At 30.0% G+C, this 19151-nt stretch overlaps 1 protein-coding gene across 50 annotated transcripts in view; it reads right to left on the bottom strand.

Annotated features, from left to right (window-relative positions):
• Window positions 1-4989: 4989 nt before the first annotated feature.
• Window positions 4990-19151, bottom strand: part of LOC105179984 (crossover junction endonuclease EME1) — a 69717-nt gene continuing 55555 nt past the window's right edge. For 43 of the 50 annotated variants that reach the window (XR_016064769.1, XR_016064763.1, XR_016064736.1 and 40 more), the window contains 11 exons: window positions 17295-18756; window positions 16820-17185; window positions 15691-16079; window positions 14654-14827; window positions 12734-14195; window positions 12471-12627; window positions 12260-12374; window positions 11096-11512; window positions 10024-10197; window positions 9764-9914; window positions 4990-9579 (listed from right to left, as the gene is read on the bottom strand). The gene's annotated coding sequence lies outside the window, so the exon portion shown is untranslated. Of the gene's footprint in view, window positions 9580-9763; window positions 9915-10023; window positions 10198-11095; window positions 11513-12259; window positions 12628-12733; window positions 14196-14653; window positions 14828-15690; window positions 16080-16819; window positions 17186-17294; window positions 18757-19151 lie in introns of all 50 variants that reach the window. The other 7 variants (XR_016064753.1, XR_016064758.1, XR_016064767.1 and 4 more) reach the window with 7 other exon arrangements.

Raw genomic sequence — 19151 nt, 5'->3', positions numbered from 1 at the left:
TATATTTACTAATTAGAAGAAATTGAAAGAACTTACCAATTTTATATTTTTTCTGTTATAATAAAATTATGAACATAATATCTTTGAATTTTGTGGTATTTATGTAAGTTATTATTATTTTAAATTTTAATTTTTATTAAATATATTATTATTATTGAATATATAATTTAGAGACTTGGGCTCTTTTGGTTTCGACCGCACAGAATTATTATTATTAACTGCAAAAATTTCGACCGCACAGACTTAAAGCTTCTGAATTGAGCCGCAACATTTCACTGGGCTGCTCCAGCAGCTTGGGCCGCACCTACTCCTCTGTTGGGCCATTCATCCACACAATTCCTGATAACGGGATCCCGACAATTTCTCTATTTTAAAAAAATAAAATAATGTAATCCCAAATTTAAAAATTGTTGTTATGTTATTAACTTTTTTTTCTATACAATTTGAAAATTATTGTTTTATCAATGATTTATGCAAATACAAAATAATTAATTTGATTAGATTATTGAATTGATCCACATTTTGAATTAAGATGAATTTATTCCGTGTTATAATGGACTAAAATAGGCTTATTAAAAATCTACTAATAAGAAAATAATTTATATACTCATCACAATAATATAAAAATATGATTTAATAAATTATAAACACAAATGTAATACGATTAAGCTTCTATCATTTAATTTAATCATCAAAATTAAAATTCAATTTTATAAATTTATTCTATAGCATAAACACTCAGCAAAATAATATAAAAATATAATTTATAACATAAAATCATAAATAGAATTTCCTTTTCTTCTTTCAATGTAAATAATAAATTTTTTTTGGAAAACATACAGTTATCACAGATCATTAGAGATTTATTATTAAACTAGGCAGTTGAGTCCTTCGCATTATATTTTTAACCTCGACACATTTAAATTAAAATAGCACTAAATCCCATCTCATTTATTTTTCTAACCTTTCATAAATTATATTAATTACTTATATGAAAATATATGTTACAAAGTAAATTACTTATATTACCAAATATTTTACATAAAGAATAAATTTAATTTTAGATAATACTTAAACTAAGTTGTTGAGCTCTTCACATAATATTTTTAAATTTGACTTATTATTTGATTTGAAAATATTTTAACAAATTTGGCAGAATATAACTAGTAAGGAAATAGATTTAGAATTCAATCTACGCATCAACATAATTAATTAATAAATTAACTTTACTTTTTTGGACCCCAATTTGCAAAGTTAATCCAAAGCTATTTGCCTTTAGGTGCCTGATTGGAGGGAAAGTGGAGTGGTGGGAAATAGTCACTTTTGAAATAAATAATAAATTTTATTTGTGTTTTATAAATTCTAACCTGTTTACTATTTTCTTAATTTAAATAAAATCCGACAACAAATTATAATAAATAAAATTTATTTTTCAAAACCCAAATTTAGTGAAATTTTATTATTTTATAAATAATAAATTAAGTTTTAAATTAAAATGAATTGTATTACAGAGAAATTATTAGAAAAATATTTATCACAAATTATTAGAAATTTATTTACAAAAATAATAAATTAATTTTAAATTATACTTAAAATAAGTAGCTTAGCTCTTTTTATTCGGGGAATAAAAATATGTCAAGTTGAAATTATTTATTTGTGAAAATATAATTACAGATAATATCAATTACAAATAAAATTAAAAGATGACACCTAATATATAAATATATCCATAATAATAAATGCATATTTTAATAAATCCATGACCAAAGCAGATAATATAATAAATTATTATGGTTGGTCTTAAATATGGATTAATTCAATAACTAAAATTTTCATTTCTTATCCACTACTTGATAAAGTTTTGCAACTAAATTTAGTAAATTATTGTTTTATTAATAATTTATGCCAATACAAAATAATTAATTTGATTAAATACTTTATTTTTACTTATGCTAATCAGATGTTTTCTAAAAATCTATTAATAACATAAATACTCATCACAATAATATAAAAATATGATTTAATAAATTATAAACATAAATACAAATGTAATACGATTCACATCGAGTTTACAAATAATTTAATATGATGTCGTTTTTGTTAAAATAATCAAAATTAATTCTCTCCGTCTGATCTATTGAAAAGCCAGCAAATTTTCAAACCCAAACATAAGAATTGAAACTATTCTTATAAATAACTATTAAAAAGTAATAAATTAAAGCCCTAATTCGCTTATTCATTTGTCAAGAAAAAATATAAAAATAGTATAATTATATTTTAAATAAAGCCACCAAAAGTTTACCCGCCTTCTTAAGAGAAGATAATAGTAGAAAAATAAATTTACTTACGAATAATAATTAAAATATTAAATTATTTTATTAATATTAATAAAAATTAGTTGCTTTGTTAATTTAAATTATTTGTGCAAATTATTCTAAATTTTTTAAAATTAAAAGATTAATGTTTTGTTTTTTTAATATTTATACTAATTTTTGGGCCCAATTCCAGCAACTTGGGCCGCCTCATCCACAGAATTGGACCATTTTGGAGTTGAAACTTAACTTTTCTCTGGTCCGCCAAGATTTTTTGGGCCCAAACAATAATAACAGTTTTAAGCTGCAAATATTATGTACATTCATGACAATTCCCCTATTTTAAATTTTTTTCTGTATGATGGATGAAAATTATTGCTTTATTAATAGATTACGCAAATACAAAATAATTAATTTTATATTTTCTTAAAAAATACAGAATACATAGTACATAATATTTTTTTTTAAAAAATAATCAAAACTCTCTCTTTCACTGCAGCAAATTTTCTATTTCCAACTATTCAAAACCAAAATTGATAAGGTCCAAACGTAAGAACGAAAGAACCAAATTGAAACTATACCAATTACCAATAAGATGAATAATAACACCAACAAATCAATATCTTATTTTAATAAATCAATATCATTAACTAAATATATATTAGATCTGCTAAATAATTTACAAGTGTTAGGTTCCAAAATTTATTCTATAATTTATAAACATTTCTTCTTTCAACATAAGTATATTCGAGAGAAACTTTAAGGAATAAATTATTTTCCGAGAATATTTTAATAAACATTTATCACAGATTATTAAAAATTTATTTTACATAAGTAATAAATTAATTTTAAACTTAAATTGAGGCCTTCGCATTATATTTTTAGACTTGACACTTTTAAATTAAAGTAGCACTAAATCCCATCTCACTTATTTTTCTAACCTTTCATAACTTACAAAGTAAATTACATAAAGAATAAATTTAAGTTTTGATCATACTTAAACTATAAATATATCCATAATATTAAATGCATATTTTAATTATTGAATTAATCCATAAACGAGATGACAAAGCAGATAATATAATAAATTATGGTTTGTCTTAAATATGGATTAATTCAATAACTAAAATTTGCATCTCTTATCCACTAATTAAATAAAGTTTTGCAATTAAATTTCATTCTACTATAGTAAATTATTGTTTTATTAATAATTTATGCCAATACAAAATAATTAATTTGATTAAATAATTTATTTTTACTTATGCTAATCAGATGTTTTCTATGTCTTATAAAATAAACTTATAAAAATCTACTAAATAATTTAAGAACCAAATTTACTCTATAACATGAATACTCATCACAATAATATAAAATTATAAACACAAATACAAATATAATACGATTCACCTTCGATCACTTAATTTATAACATCGAGTTTACAAATAATTTAGTACATTGCTTTTCATTAAAATTAAAATTCAATTTTCAACTTTTATTTTTAATTAATGGTAACTAGCGTAAATTATTCTTGTATTCGAGAGAAAAATGATAAAGCATTAAAAAACCATCATATGATAATGTCCCCTTGGTACACTCAACTATTAAAAAGTAATAAATTAAAGCCTTAAATCGCTTACTCATTTGTCAAGAAAAAATGCAAAAAGATATAATTATATTTTAAATAAAGCCACCAAAAGTTTACCGCCTTCGTAAAAAATAAAATTATCTATTTTAATAAATTAATTTTAAATTACAAATATAGTATTTGTATTTAATAAATTTATAACTATTTATTATTTTCTGAATTTAAATAATAATTTAGTATATTAATAAACTTCAACCATATATCATAATAAATCAAATTTATTTTACAAAAATTTGAAAAAATTACATTAAGAATTTAGCTTCATTTTAAAATATAAAATATTATTTATTATATGCACATAAAAATGATGCGTCAATCAATAAATAAACTTTGACAACAAATTATAATAATAAATAAACTTTATTTTTTAAATAGTGAAATTTAAATAATAAAATTAAAAATTTTAAATTATAATGAATTTTAATAAACAAATTACTAGAAATTTGTTTTTAGACTTATTATTGATTGGAAAATATTTTAATAGATTTCACAAAATAGAGAGAACACATTTATCCATCTCCTGGTCTATTAATCAAATAAATTATACAATTTTCACCTATATTAATAATTAATAAATAACAGTTAAGTAAAAAAATATAACAGAGTATGAGGAAAACAAATATAAATATAAATAATTAATAAATAACAGCAAGTCCTTCCAATATAAAGAGAAATTTATTAACAAAATTGAGAAAACTATTATCTTTATTTCTGTTTAAAATTAACAATAAATTTATTTAAAATATACTAATAAACATTTACCACATATTTTACACTTACATTTGATTTCTTCGTAGCAATATAAGATGGTGAATCCTTTCAAATATTTTTTTGCAAATTAAAAAATAATAATAAAATAAAAAAACTTTTATCCTTAAAATTAACCACATAATGATTATAAATTAACAATGCCTTAGTAAATAAAATAGGGATAACGAAGCCACATTCACAGACCTAAGAAGGAGCTCATGGAAATACCAAATTGAGCAGAACACAATAACAAGTAGTACACTATAGAGTTACTGGACCCAATTTGCTACCACAACTCTATCTTACATAAATAATAAATTAATTTTAAATTAGTTAAGCTCTCCTCACATTTGGTTTACAGTGAATGAAAAAATATAAGTATGAGATTCCCCTCCACTTTTCTTGCACCCTAAAGTTTGTTTTATTAAATAAAATTTCTACAAGGTCGATATTTTACAAAATATATGTAAATACTTGACGAAAATTATACCGTGTGAATGCAACAATAAAACAATATGTAAATTATCCATTTCATGATCTCCATAATAGGTAAAGAATTAGAGTGTCCTTTCAATCTACGATATTGTAATATGTAAAAAATAATTACTAGTTAATAATAAAATAAAATTGAAATAAGTATTTTTCAAATCAAGAAGTTTCTAGAAAACACTTTATTAGATTATTAGATATTTATTTACACAAATAATAAACTATTAGTTGAGCACTTCACATTATATTTTTAAATTTCCTTGTGCAATTTACAAGCTGAAAATATATTTTATAAAATAAATTATTTATGTCACAAAATATATCGATACCCCAATAAATTAATTATATTATAAATTTGTTTATTCTATAATAAATTGTATTCATGATTTATTTTTAAAAAAGGTATAAATAATAAGGGATAATTATTATTAAATAAATTTAACTAGTCACTAACCACACAATAATTATGAATAAACAGAATAAATTAATACCTAATAATGCATTGAAAAACCTTCATTTGATCACATCCCTGAACTATCCCAAAACACCAGTAGAAAACAAAAATCAGTTACTCATTTGTCAAGAAAAAATATAAGTAAAATGTAATACATTTTAAGTAAAGCCGACAAAAATTTTACCTACTTCCCCAAGAGAAAATGATACCATGAATATGTAAATATATTTTAACTAAAGCCACTAAAAACATTTACTGACCTTACCAAGATAAAATGATCGCTGAACTTGTGTCCGGTGCTTTTGGAAAATTGCATGTCCACCAACAGAAGATGTACTCCCAATCAAATACAAGTTTGCAACAATTAGTCATACAACAAAGTAAACAAAAGAACCTCTATCGAGGATAGTTTCCCAAATAGATTTAGAGCATTAACATTCAATATCCCCTCTTTCTACAGCTACCGTTATTTTTTTTCTTCAAAACTTTACAAGATGAAACCCACAAACAAAAAAGTTATAACTCTACCAACAATATCAGAACAAGGACAAAGATACTTAACATTCTACCTATTTCATTACATTATGTCTTTAAACTTAACCTTCACCTTTAAGAAAGAAATTTAAAACTACTGATAAAGTTGGCAAGTACGTTTAGTTTTTTAATAGGGTATATAATAATCAGAAGCATACATTTGAGTGAAGAATCACAACCATAGTACCACCATTCACAACAAGCAAATGAGGTATGATAAACAACTAACAATCATCCGAAGAACTCTCCGAATTTAGGTCACAATAACTTGACAAAAAGGATTCACTGGCAGAGTAGAAGCTAAAAAACTTCCGACAACCATTTTAGACTATATTTGTAAACTAAGTTCCACGTTTTCACTCATATATGCAAATAAAAAGAAACTGTAGTTAACAATTAGTAAACAACAAAATTGACCTAAATCACTTATTCATTTGTCAAGAAAAAATGAAAGGAAAATGTATTATATTTTAAGTAAAGCCACCAAAAGTTTACCCAACTTTGCAAGAGAAAATGATTGTAGGAAAATATAATATATTTTAAGTAAAGCGACCTAAAAGCTAAGATTTCCAACAGACATTGTATACCATATCTCTAAACTAATTCCAGTTTTTCACTCATATATGCAATAAGGAACTAGAGTTACCATTTGTATCAAATTATCCATATGTAACAAAAAGAATCTATAACTAAAATACCCAAATTTATCAAAATGTATTCACAGAGCATGAATAAAAGTTTATTAATACAGAGAATTAACTTGTGCAAAATTTAGTTACATTTTAGGATATATTAATGGATGAATATCATGATAACCAGACGGACGAGATACAAGAGAGAAAGAGCATGCATGGAAGTGTTATCTTCAAGCATATTATATGATCACATCCCATTGAATACACAAAACTATTAAAAAAGTAATAGATTAAAACGAATTACTAGAATTATTGGCGAAATGCTTTCCCCACTAAACACTACAGTAGAGTTACTCGTTTGTCTGGAAGGAAAATGTAATATATTTTAAGTAAAGCCATAAAAAATTTACCAACCTTCCAAAAATAAAATGATAACATGAAAATGCAATATATTTTAAGTAAAGCCACAAAATGATCGAAGAACTTACTGCTTTTGAACAATTCGCAGAACTTAGTGCTTTTGAACAAATCGCAGAACTTACTGCTTTTGGACAAAGATTGCGAGTCCATCGAATGAAGAGTTACTCCCACTTAAATATGATAAATTAAAAATAGACAGATCATACATACAACAAAATACAAGAGAAAGAACCTCTATTGATTCCTTGCAGCACCACAAATAGATTTAGAGCAATAAGATTCAATATCTCCTCTTTCTATAAGTTATTTCTCTTCATCAATAGCTTTTACGTGATGGAACCTTGAAACTAAAAAGTTGCAATATTCACATATGTTAACTCAGAGAACTCTACCTGCAATAAGTGGGAAATATGAGATGTGAGTAGCAGGATCGATGCATCAGGTTTAACACGTAATCTACGTCAATTTTTACTTAAGCTAGAGGAGCACAATTACATTAATTTGTTATCTAAGTAACACTGAAAATGCATTCCCTCATCCTCTTTCTCCTGCCCAATTTTTAGGGAACCAAAAGAGCCTTAATTGATCCCCTATTCCTTTGTCATTCGACATCAAAAGATAATAATAGACAGAATTCAGAATGTAACAACTAGAAACAAGAGCACAAAAACAATCATTTTTAAGGAAAATCGGAAAACAGAGATAAGAGGAACATTCTAGTTAATTCACATATTTATACACCATATGTCTGAAAAGTGGTGTTAAAATAGCATTCATGGTAATTAAATGAATGAGAATAATGGATCAATCTACATTAATTCGCACATTAATTCTTCTCTTGCTATTTTAGAAGAATCAAGTAGATTAAATAATGTGTGAGATACCTTTCAGAAATCATCTAATTTACAAGCTCAATATATGAAAATATATTTTACGAAGTAAATTACTTACATTACCAAATACTTTGCATAAATAATAAATTTAATTTAGATCATACTTAAACTAAGTTGTTGAGCTCCTCACATAAAATTTGACTTATTATTTTATTTGAAAATATTTTAATAAATTTGGCATGTTATAAATAGTAAGGAAATAGATATAAAATTCATTCTACGATATGCTTTCTTTTTATCTTTTGTACAACATCCATTTTATCTTGTCGACTCAGGATTTGACCCACAAAATCTATTGTACTGGCTTTGTCTTCACATGCCTAAGGAATCATCAATACAACAATTTAAATAGGATTATAAAATAAATAATGCACCAATTTACATTAATTCATATATTTCAGTATGGTGGGTGATAAGATGGCATCAAGCCTTATCAATGAAAATTCTCTCTTGGATAGCATTGAAAGAAACTTGTCACAGGCATGTCAAACGAATACTAAGAATCAAAAAATATTTTAAAATATCCTAACTGCCATAAACATGTCACCCACTCACATATTTCAGTATGGTCACTGAAAAGATGGCAACAATGTTTTCATGATGTACCCAATCTGCTAGATGGAGAGCACATATTCTCATGACTTTCATATACTATAAAATCCTTAGCAAACAGAATTTCCTGAAATACTGGCACAAGCCTCTTTAAATTTATATAATTTCGACGTGTGATAAAGTAAATAATAATGCTTCTACACCAGGCGTTACAAAAATCGAAATTCTAGGAAGCAATAGATATCTATGGCGAACTAAAGAAAAATAAGCCAATTGTTATGTTCCATTTTGGCCTAAATGGCCTACTATACTCAATTCCAGGTGTATGTGCTCAATTGCAAGACTGTTATTATATGACCGGTTTCCATAAACAAGTGTTCGTGGTCTTCCAACCACACAAGCAGAGAAAGTGATTCCATTTTTATTTGAAAAGCTAGTTTGATTCAAGCATTATGAGTTACTACGAGTAACTTTGTGGACGTGATAGACGACTACCAACAACTACGCAAGCCACTTTCTAGATTATTGATGGAAACTACATGCTATAACCAAAATAAAATTAACCAAATAACCATCTTAGTTAAACAGCAAACCACAAACCAAGTACCTTTGCATGCAGCAACAGCGTAGGTTGTGTCTTCATCTTACAAGCAGCAAAAATTGTTTTCCAAGCACTCCATTGTCTCTGTATCCAGAACAACAACTCCAGTTAGCGAGTGGATATTGCTTTTTTCTTTTTCTTATCTCTTGTAGATATTGCATTTTTTTCTTTTTTTCTTCTTTTTTTTTTTTGTATATATAGCTTTCTTGTGTTTGTTTTTCTTTCTTTAATTTTTGCGGATATTCCTTTTTTTCTTTGTTTCTTCTGCTCGTCTCCAAATGCATCTTGAGAAATCTGTTGAAAAAATACCAGAGAAGTAGAGAGGTCAGTGTAAGATAACCTATCACTTATAAAAAATCGTTGCTGCAGCAAAAGTCCTAAGCTACAAAAGCGAAAAAATAACTTAGGCGCCTTGAAGGCGGTGAGTGGATTCCAAAGGAAGAAGAAAGAAAGAAACACAACTAAAGAAAGATCATACCTCCAATTGATCCCAATTCGACCACTTTTCTGTCAATTTCACCTACAATGGCTTTTAGAGTATATTTCCCCATTTCCCACTACTGCATCTCCTTATATTTTTTCATCTCAGCACCTTCGGCTTTTGAAGCAGCTGTAAGCAGCTTCTCTTGCTATTTTAGAAGAATCAAGTAGATTAAATAATGTGTCAAATAAATAAAAAACATGCAAGCACATCCACATATAAACATATTCATATGCAGTTTTTGAGGAATGACTTACTTCTTTCAGTTGTTTCTTTTCCTCCATTAGACGAAGTATCTCCTCCTTTGATATTCTCTTTGGTTTCATTGTTTCATATGCCTACTTTTTCTCTTTTGTATAGCATCCATCTTTCTCTTGTCGACTCACTATTTAACCCACAGAATCCATTGTACAGGCTTTGTCTTCACATGCCTAAGGAATCATCAATTCAGCAATTTAAATAGGATTATAAAATAAACAATGAATCAATTTACATTAATTCACATATTTTAGTATGGTAGGTGATAAGATGCCATCAAGCCCTATCAATGAAAATTCTCTCTTGTATAGCTCTAAAAGAAACGTGTCACAGGATGTCAAACGAATACAAAAGGATCCAAAAATATCCTAGCTGCCATCATTATGTCACCACCACTCACATATTTCAATATGGTCACTAAAAAGATGGCAGCAATGTTTTCGTGACGTTGCCAATCTCCTAGAAGGGAAGCTTCTCGGGCAAGCTCCAAAACAAAATACAACTACGAGGTAATAAATTCTCTCAATTATTGGAATAATGAGCATACGGAGAACACATATTCTCATAACTTTCATATACTATAAAATACTTATCAAACAGAATTTCGAGAAATACTAGCACGAGACTCTTTAGATTTATATAATTTCCACATGCGATAGAGTAAATAATAATGCTTCTACACCAGGTACAGAAACTGGAAGCCTAGGAAGCAATACATATCTGTGAAAAATAAGTCGAGCTTTTCAATTCCATTTTGGCCTAAATGGCCTACTATACGCAATTCCAGCTGTAATGTGCTCAATTGCAATGCTGTTATTACAAGACTAGTTTCCATGAACAAGTGTTCGAGGTGTTCCAACCGCACAAACACAGAAAGTGATTCTATTTTGGCTTGAAAAGCTAATTTGTTCAAGCATTATGAGTTACTATGAGTAACTTTGTGGAGGTGATAAACGACTGCCAACAACTATGCAAGCCACTTCCAATATTATTAATGGAAACTACTTGTTATAACCAAAATAAATTAACTAAGAGCCATCTCACTTAAACAGCAAACTACAAACCATTTACCTTGCATGCAGTAGCGGTTGTGTCTTCATCTTGCGAGCACCAAAAATTGTCTTCCAAGCACTCAATTGTATGTGCACCAAGAGCAACAACTCCAAGTTGGCGACTGGAAGTTGCTTTTTTTTCTTTTTCTTTTCTCTTCGAAAATTGCTTTTTTATTTGTTTCTTTTGCTTCTTTTTTTTTTTTTGAATATATTGCTTTTTTTCTGTTTCTTTTCTTTTTTTTTTGCGGATATTCCCTTTTTTTTTTCTGTTTCTTTTTCTTCTTCTTTCATTTCTGTATATTGCTTTTTTCTGTTTCTTTTTTTTTTCGTGGATATTCTTTTTTTCTCCGTTTCTTTTTTCTTCTTTTGTCCACATTGTTTTTCCTCATTTGCTTCCTAGTTCTCTTGTGCTTGTCCCCAAGGCATCTTCAGAAATCTGTTGAAAAAGTATGAGAAAAGTAGAGAGGTCAGTGTAAGACAACCTATCACTTATAAAAAATCGATGCTGTTGCAGAAATTGTATGGAGCAAACGAAACAGACAAACTGCAGCGTTTCACTTGATTCTGCTGCACATTTTTTGTGCACTAATTCTGTAGGATGAATTTCAGCAGCAACAGAAATCAATTATGCAGAATAATCCATTTAAACATATTGAAGTCTACAATTCATTTACGCAAAAAAGTTGGAAATATGGAATGTGAATTGCACAATCGATGCATGAGGTTCAACACGTAACCTACGTTAATTCCTACTTAAGCTAGAGCTGCACAATTACATTAATTTGTTATCTAATCCTACTGACTTACGTATTTCCTTGGAAACAGAACTAATTTCAAGTAACACTGAAAATGCACTCCCACATCCTCTTTCTCCTGCCCAATTTTACGGGAACCAAAAGAGCCTTAAATGAGTTCTTCCCCTTTATCCTTTGTCATTCGAATCAAAAGATAATTGTAGACACAACTAGGATTCAGAATGTAAAAACTAGAAAAAAGAGCCAAAAAACTATTATTTTTAAGAGAAATCGGAAAATTGAGGTAAGAGGAACAAATCTAGTTAATTCACATATTTATACACCATATGTGTGCAAAGTGGTATTAAAATAGCATTCATCGTAATTGAATGAATGAGAACATAGAAAATCTTCATAAAAATGTTCACCAATAGGGAAAGATCAATTACCATATAAGTTTCTTTAGGAACTACCGTAGTCCATACAATAGTTCTTTCCATGGGGTTTGACGTTGTGCAATATGTAACCCCTTTTTCTGCAAACCTTGTGACCAAATGTCCTAAGCTAAGAAAGCGAAAAAATAGCTTAGGCGCCTTGAAGGCGGTGAGTGGATTCCAAAGGAAGAAGAAAGAAAGAAACACAAATAACGAAACATCCTACCTCCAATTGATCCCAATTCAACCACTTTTTGGTCAATTTCACCTACAATGGATTTTAGAGTATATTTCGCCATTTCCCACTTCTGCATCTCCGTCTTATATTTTTTCATCTCAGCACCTTCGGCTTTTGAAGCAGCTGTAAACAGCTTCTCTTGCTACTTTAGAAGAATAAAGTAGATAAAATAATGTGTTAGATAAATGAAAAACATGCAAGCACATCCACATATAAACATATTCATAGGCAGTTTCTGAGTAATGACTTACTTCTTTCAGTTGTTTCTTTTCATCCATAAGACGAAGTATCTCCTCCTTTCATATTCTCTTTGGTTTCATTGTTTCATATGCCTTCTTTTTCTATTCAGTATACCATCCATCTTTATATCGTCGACTCAGGATTTGACCCACAGAATCCATTGTACAAGCTTTGTCTTCACATGCCTAAGGGATCATCAATACAACAGTTTAAATAGGATTATATAATAAACAATGTATCAACCTACATTAATTCACACATTAATTCTTCTCTTGCTATTTTAGAAGAATCAAGTAGATTAAGTAAGGTGTGAGATGAATGAAAAACATGCAAGCACATCCACATATAAACATATTCGAGGGAAACCTCCATACTCAAGAAGCCTTAAAAGGTCACTATATTGGCCGTGAATGTCACTTGAAGTAATGACAAAGATAGATCAGATCATGTTCATGACAGTTCTTGCGCACAGGTCAGCATGACTCTAAGTTACGACAACTGAAACTGATGGACTAGTGAGGCAAATTGATAGCTAGTTATCAGAGTAAAAGACTGCATTTTCCCTTGACTTCTCCCCTTTTACTTCTTCAAAAATTGAGATACCAAAATATGGAGACAGGTCAGACATAGGCCAACACTTAAGCACTGTAACAAGTATAAAGGGGACTGGCAGGACATGAAAAACTGCTACAGTTAAGAACATTGGTTTCTGAAGTAGCCTAATTGACTCCAATATTAGTTATATTTACTTCATTTGTGGACACAAATACTTGAGAACTTTGATCCATCCAAAGGACACTTCATCCAAGCATTGGCAATTTAAGTAACAGCCACAAAGATGTGGTAGAGTTGAAACACATAGTAACTACACATAGGGAACTTTGTCCAATAAGGCTTCAACCATAATTTGGGACTTCAAGTCGTTTTAAGCTGTACAAATCTTATAGTGAAGTAAGTAAAAACACAACTAAGCTAGTTCATCGAGTAAATTGGATTTTTATCAGGTCGTTATCCCATTCACTTTCCCACTTCAACCCACCAAACTCATGGAATCAGAGTGAAAACTCCCACAACATTTCAACTTGATCTCACTATAATGTAGGTTTCATCTATAATGTATGCCCTCACTTCCTCCTGTAAATATCTGAATTTTTAGGAAAATAAAGAATTAGAGAAACAATCTCGATTCTCGACACAACTTTTCAGCTATCTCTCTCATTTTTTTGATCAGCTTTCTCTTTTGCTCATTATAAAATTCTAATCCTTCTTTGCATTAGAGATCATTAATTAAGTTTCGCATATTACTTCGTGTGAATGTGTGATGCCCAAAGAATATTATGAGTAATTCCTTTACCTTCTAATTCTCTATGAGAAACTGTGCAGGAACTCTGTTGAGTATCAAGCTGTGTCTTCAATCAAGCGTTCAGATTTCATCCTGCTTAGAATAGCTCCCTATTCATCATTGACAACCACCTTCATATCAAGAAAAAGCCTCAACCATCAGTATATCACTTATACCTAAAAATAATGCTGCATCACTTGCCTAGGCACATATAATTGCGCAGCCTATTAAATAATAGCAACAAACCTTGTTGTCGATGTAGAGAATACATAATCATAGAGAAAGAACCTAAACATTCACGGCCAAAGTCAAAGCCTAAGCCCGTTCAAACATGAAAGATTCTATTGTATGGAACTTTTTCTTAAGAAATTGAAAGATGCCAGCGAGCACTATAGATATGTTTTTTCTTGAGTTGCCACTTGCCACAATAATGAAATTAACATTAAAATATTAATTTTTCACGACAACGATCATAACACACAATTAGGAATCTTTTTTTACTAATCATGAAAACTTGCATTTCATCAAAAACATGACAAGCCAAACAACTCATATAGCTGAAGTATGCAGTTTTTGAGTAATAACTTACTTCTTTTAGTTGTTTCTTTTCTTCCATTAGACGAAGTATCTCCTCCTTCGATATTCTCTTTGGTTTCATTGTTTCATATTCTTTCTTTTTCTCTTTTGTATAGCATCCATCTTTATCTTGTCGACTCAGGATTTGTCCCACACAATCCATTGTAGATGCTTTGTCTTCACATGCCTAAGGAATCATCAAAACAGCAATTTAAATAGGATTATAAAATAAACAATGGATCAATCCACATTAATTCACATATTTCAGTAGGTAGGTGATAAGATGGCATCAAGCCCTATCAATGAAAATTCCCTCTCTTGAATAGCACTCAAAGAAATGTGTGAGAGGCATGTCAAACGAATACAAATGGATCCAAAAATATCCTAGCTGCCATCAATATGCCACCACCACTCACATATTTCAGTATGGTCACTGAAAAGATGGGAGCAATGTTTTGGTGACGTAGCGAATCTCCTAGAAGGGAAGCTTCTCGGGCAAGCTCCAAAACAACAATACAGCACGAGGGAAAGAATCCACTCAATTATTGGAATAATGAGCATAAGGAGAACACATATTCTCATAACTTTCATACACTATAAAATCCTTATCAAACAGAATTTCAAGAAATACTAGCACGAGACTCTTTAGATTTATATAATTTCCACGTGAGATAAAGTAAATAATAATGTTTCTACACTAGGTATTACACAAACTCGAAGCCTAGGAAGCAATACATATCTCTGGCCTACTATACGCAATTCCAGCTGTGATGTGCTCAATTGCAACGGTGTTATTATAAGACTAGTTTCCATGGACAAGTGTCCGGGGTGTTCCAACCGCACAAACACACAAAGGGATTCTATTTTTGTTTGAAAAGATAGTTTGATTCAAGCATTATGAGTTAGTACGAGTAACTTTGTGGAGGTGATAAACGACTACCAACAACTATGCAAGCCACTTCCTATATTATTAATGAAAACTACTTGTTATAACCAAAATAAATTAACTAAGAGCCATATCACTTAAACAACAAACTACAAACCAAGTACCGTGCGTGCAGTAGCGGTTGCGTCTTCATCCTGCGAGCAGCAAAATTGTTTTCCAAGCACTCAACTGTATGTGCATCAAGAGCAACAACTCCAAGTTGGCGAGTGGATGTTGCTTTTTTTTCTTTTTCTTTTCTCTTTTGGATATTGCTTTTTTTTTTTTGAATATATTGCTTTTTTTTTGTTTCTTTTTCTTTTTTTTTTTTTTGCAAATATTCCATTTTTTTTTGTTTCTTTTTCTTCTTCTTTGTTTTCTATATATTGCTTTTTTCTGTTTTTTTTTTCGCGGATATCTTTTTTTCTTCGTTTCTTTTTTCTTCTTTTGTGGATATTGCTTTTCCTCATTTGCTTCCTAGTTTTCTTGTGCTTGTCTCCAGGGCATCTTCAGAAATCTGTTGATAAAATACGAGAAATGTAGAGAGGTCAGTGTAAGACAGTTATAAAGAATCGTTGCTGTAGCAGAAATTGTATGGAGCGAACGAAACAGGCAAGCTGCAGCATTTCACTTGATTCTGCTGCACATTTTTTGTGCACTAATTCTCTAGAATGAATTTCAACAGCAACAGAAATCAATTATGCAGAATAATCCATTTAAACATATTGACGTCTGCAATTCATTTACGCAAAAAAGTTGGGAATATGGAATGTGAGTTGCACAATCGATGCATGAGGTTCAACACCTAACCTACGTTAATTCTTACTTAAACTAGAGCTGCACAATTACATTAATTTGTCATCTAATCCTAGTGACTTACGTATTTCCTTGGAAACAGAACTATTTTCAAGCAACACTGAAAATGCACTCCCACTTCCTCTTTCTCCTGCCCAATTTTTCGGGAACCAAAAGAGCCTTAAATGAGTTCTTCCCCTTTATCCTTTGTCATTCGACATCAAAACATAATTGTATACACAACTAGGATTCAGAATGTAAAAACTAGAAACAAGAGCCAAAAAACTATTATTTTTAAGAGAAATCGGAAAATTGAGATAAGAGGAACAATTCTAGTTAATTCACATATTTATACACCATATGTGTGCCAAGTGGTATTAAAATAGCATTCATGGCAACTGAATGAATGAGAACATAGAAAATCTTCATAAAAATGTTCACCAATAGGGGAAGATCAATTACCACATAAGTTTCTTTAGGAACTACCGTAGTCCATACAATAGTTCTTTCCATGGGGTTTGACGTTGTGCAATATGTAACCCCTTTTTCTGCAAACCTTGTGACCAAATGTCCTAAGCTACGAAAGCGAAAAAATAGCTTAGGCGCCTTGAAGGCGGTGAGTGGATTCCCAAAGGAAGAAGAAAGAAAGAAACACAAATAACGAAAGATCCTACCTCCAATTGATCCCAATTCAACCACTTTTTTGTCAATTTCACCTACAATGGATTTTAGAGTATATTTCGCCATTTCCCACTTCTGCATCTCCGTCTTATATTTTTTCATCTCAGCACCTTCGGCTTTTGAAGCAGCTGTAAACAGCTTCCCTTGCTATTTTAGAAGAATCAAGTAGATAAAATAATGTGTTAGATAAATGAAAAACATGCAAGCACATCCACATATAAACATATTCATAGGCAGTTTCTGAGTAATGACTTACTTCTTTCAGTTGTTTCCTTTCATCCATAAGACGAAGTATCTCCTCCTTTCATATTCTCTTTGGTTTCATTGTTTCATATGCCTTCTTTTTCTATTCAGTATACCATCCATCTTTATATCGTCGACTCAGGATTTGACCCACAGAATCCATTGTACAAGCTTTGTCTTCACATGCCTAAGGGATCATCAATACAACAGTTTAAATAGGATTATATAATAAACAATGTATCAACCTACATTAATTCACACATTAATTCTTCTCTTGCTATTTTAGAAGAATCAAGTAGATTAAGTAAGGTGTGAGATGAATGAAAAACATGCAAGCACATCCACATATAAACATATTCGAGGGAAACCTCCATACTCAAGAAGCCTTAAAAGGTCACTATATTGGCCGTGAATGTCACTTGAAGTAATGACAAAGATAGATCAGATCATGTTCATGACAGTTCTTGCGCACAGGTCAGCATGACTCTAAGTTACGACAACTGAAACTGATGGACTAGTGAGGCAAATTGATAGCTAGTTATCAGAGTAAAAGACTGCATTTTCCCTTGACTTCTCCCCTTTTACTTCTTCAAAAATTGAGATACCAAAATATGGAGACAGGTCAGACATAGGCCAACACTTAAGCACTGTAACAAGTATAAAGGGGACTGGCAGGACATGAAAAACTGCTACAGTTAAGAACATTGGTTTCTGAAGTAGCCTAATTGACTCCAATATTAGTTATATTTACTTCATTTGTGGACACAAATACTTGAGAACTTTGATCCATCCAAAGGACACTTCATCCAAGCATTGGCAATTTAAGTAACAGCCACAAAGATGTGGTAGAGTTGAAACACATAGTAACTACACATAGGGAACTTTGTCCAATAAGGCTTCAACCATAATTTGGGACTTCAAGTCGTTTTAAGCTGTACAAATCTTATAGTGAAGTAAGTAAAAACACAACTAAGCTAGTTCATCGAGTAAATTGGATTTTTATCAGGTCGTTATCCCATTCACTTTCCCACTTCAACCCACCAAACTCATGGAATCAGAGTGAAAACTCCCACAACATTTCAACTTGATCTCACTATAATGTAGGTTTCATCTATAATGTATGCCCTCACTTCCTCCTGTAAATATCTGAATTTTTAGGAAAATAAAGAATTAGAGAAACAATCTCGATTCTCGACACAACTTTTCAGCTATCTCTCTCATTTTTTTGATCAGCTTTCTCTTTTGCTCATTATAAAATTCTAATCCTTCTTTGCATTAGAGATCATTAATTAAGTTTCGCATATTACTTCGTGTGAATGTGTGATGCCCAAAGAATATTATGAGTAATTCCTTTACCTTCTAATTCTCTATGAGAAACTGTGCAGGAACTCTGTTGAGTATCAAGCTGTGTCTTCAATCAAGCGTTCAGATTTCATCCTGCTTAGAATAGCTCCCTATTCATCATTGACAACCACCTTCATATCAAGAAAAAGCCTCAACCATCAGTATATCACTTATACCTAAAAATAATGCTGCATCACTTGCCTAGGCACATATAATTGCGCAGCCTATTAAATAATAGCAACAAACCTTGTTGTCGATGTAGAGAATACATAATCATAGAGAAAGAACCTAAACATTCACGGCCAAAGTCAAAGCCTAAGCCCGTTCAAACATGAAAGATTCTATTGTATGGAACTTTTTCTTAAGAAATTGAAAGATGCCAGCGAGCACTATAGATATGTTTTTTCTTGAGTTGCCACTTGCCACAATAATGAAATTAACATTAAAATATTAATTTTTCACGACAACGATCATAACACACAATTAGGAATCTTTTTTTACTAATCATGAAAACTTGCATTTCATC

Source organism: Sesamum indicum, linkage group LG3 (assembly GCF_026168435.1).
Source record: "Sesamum indicum cultivar Baizhima isolate 11 linkage group LG3, ASM2616843v1, whole genome shotgun sequence".
NCBI lineage: Eukaryota > Viridiplantae > Streptophyta > Magnoliopsida > Lamiales > Pedaliaceae > Sesamum > Sesamum indicum.
The sequence above is the reverse complement of the archived record's forward strand: the minus strand, read 5'-3'. Positions and strand labels throughout refer to the sequence as shown.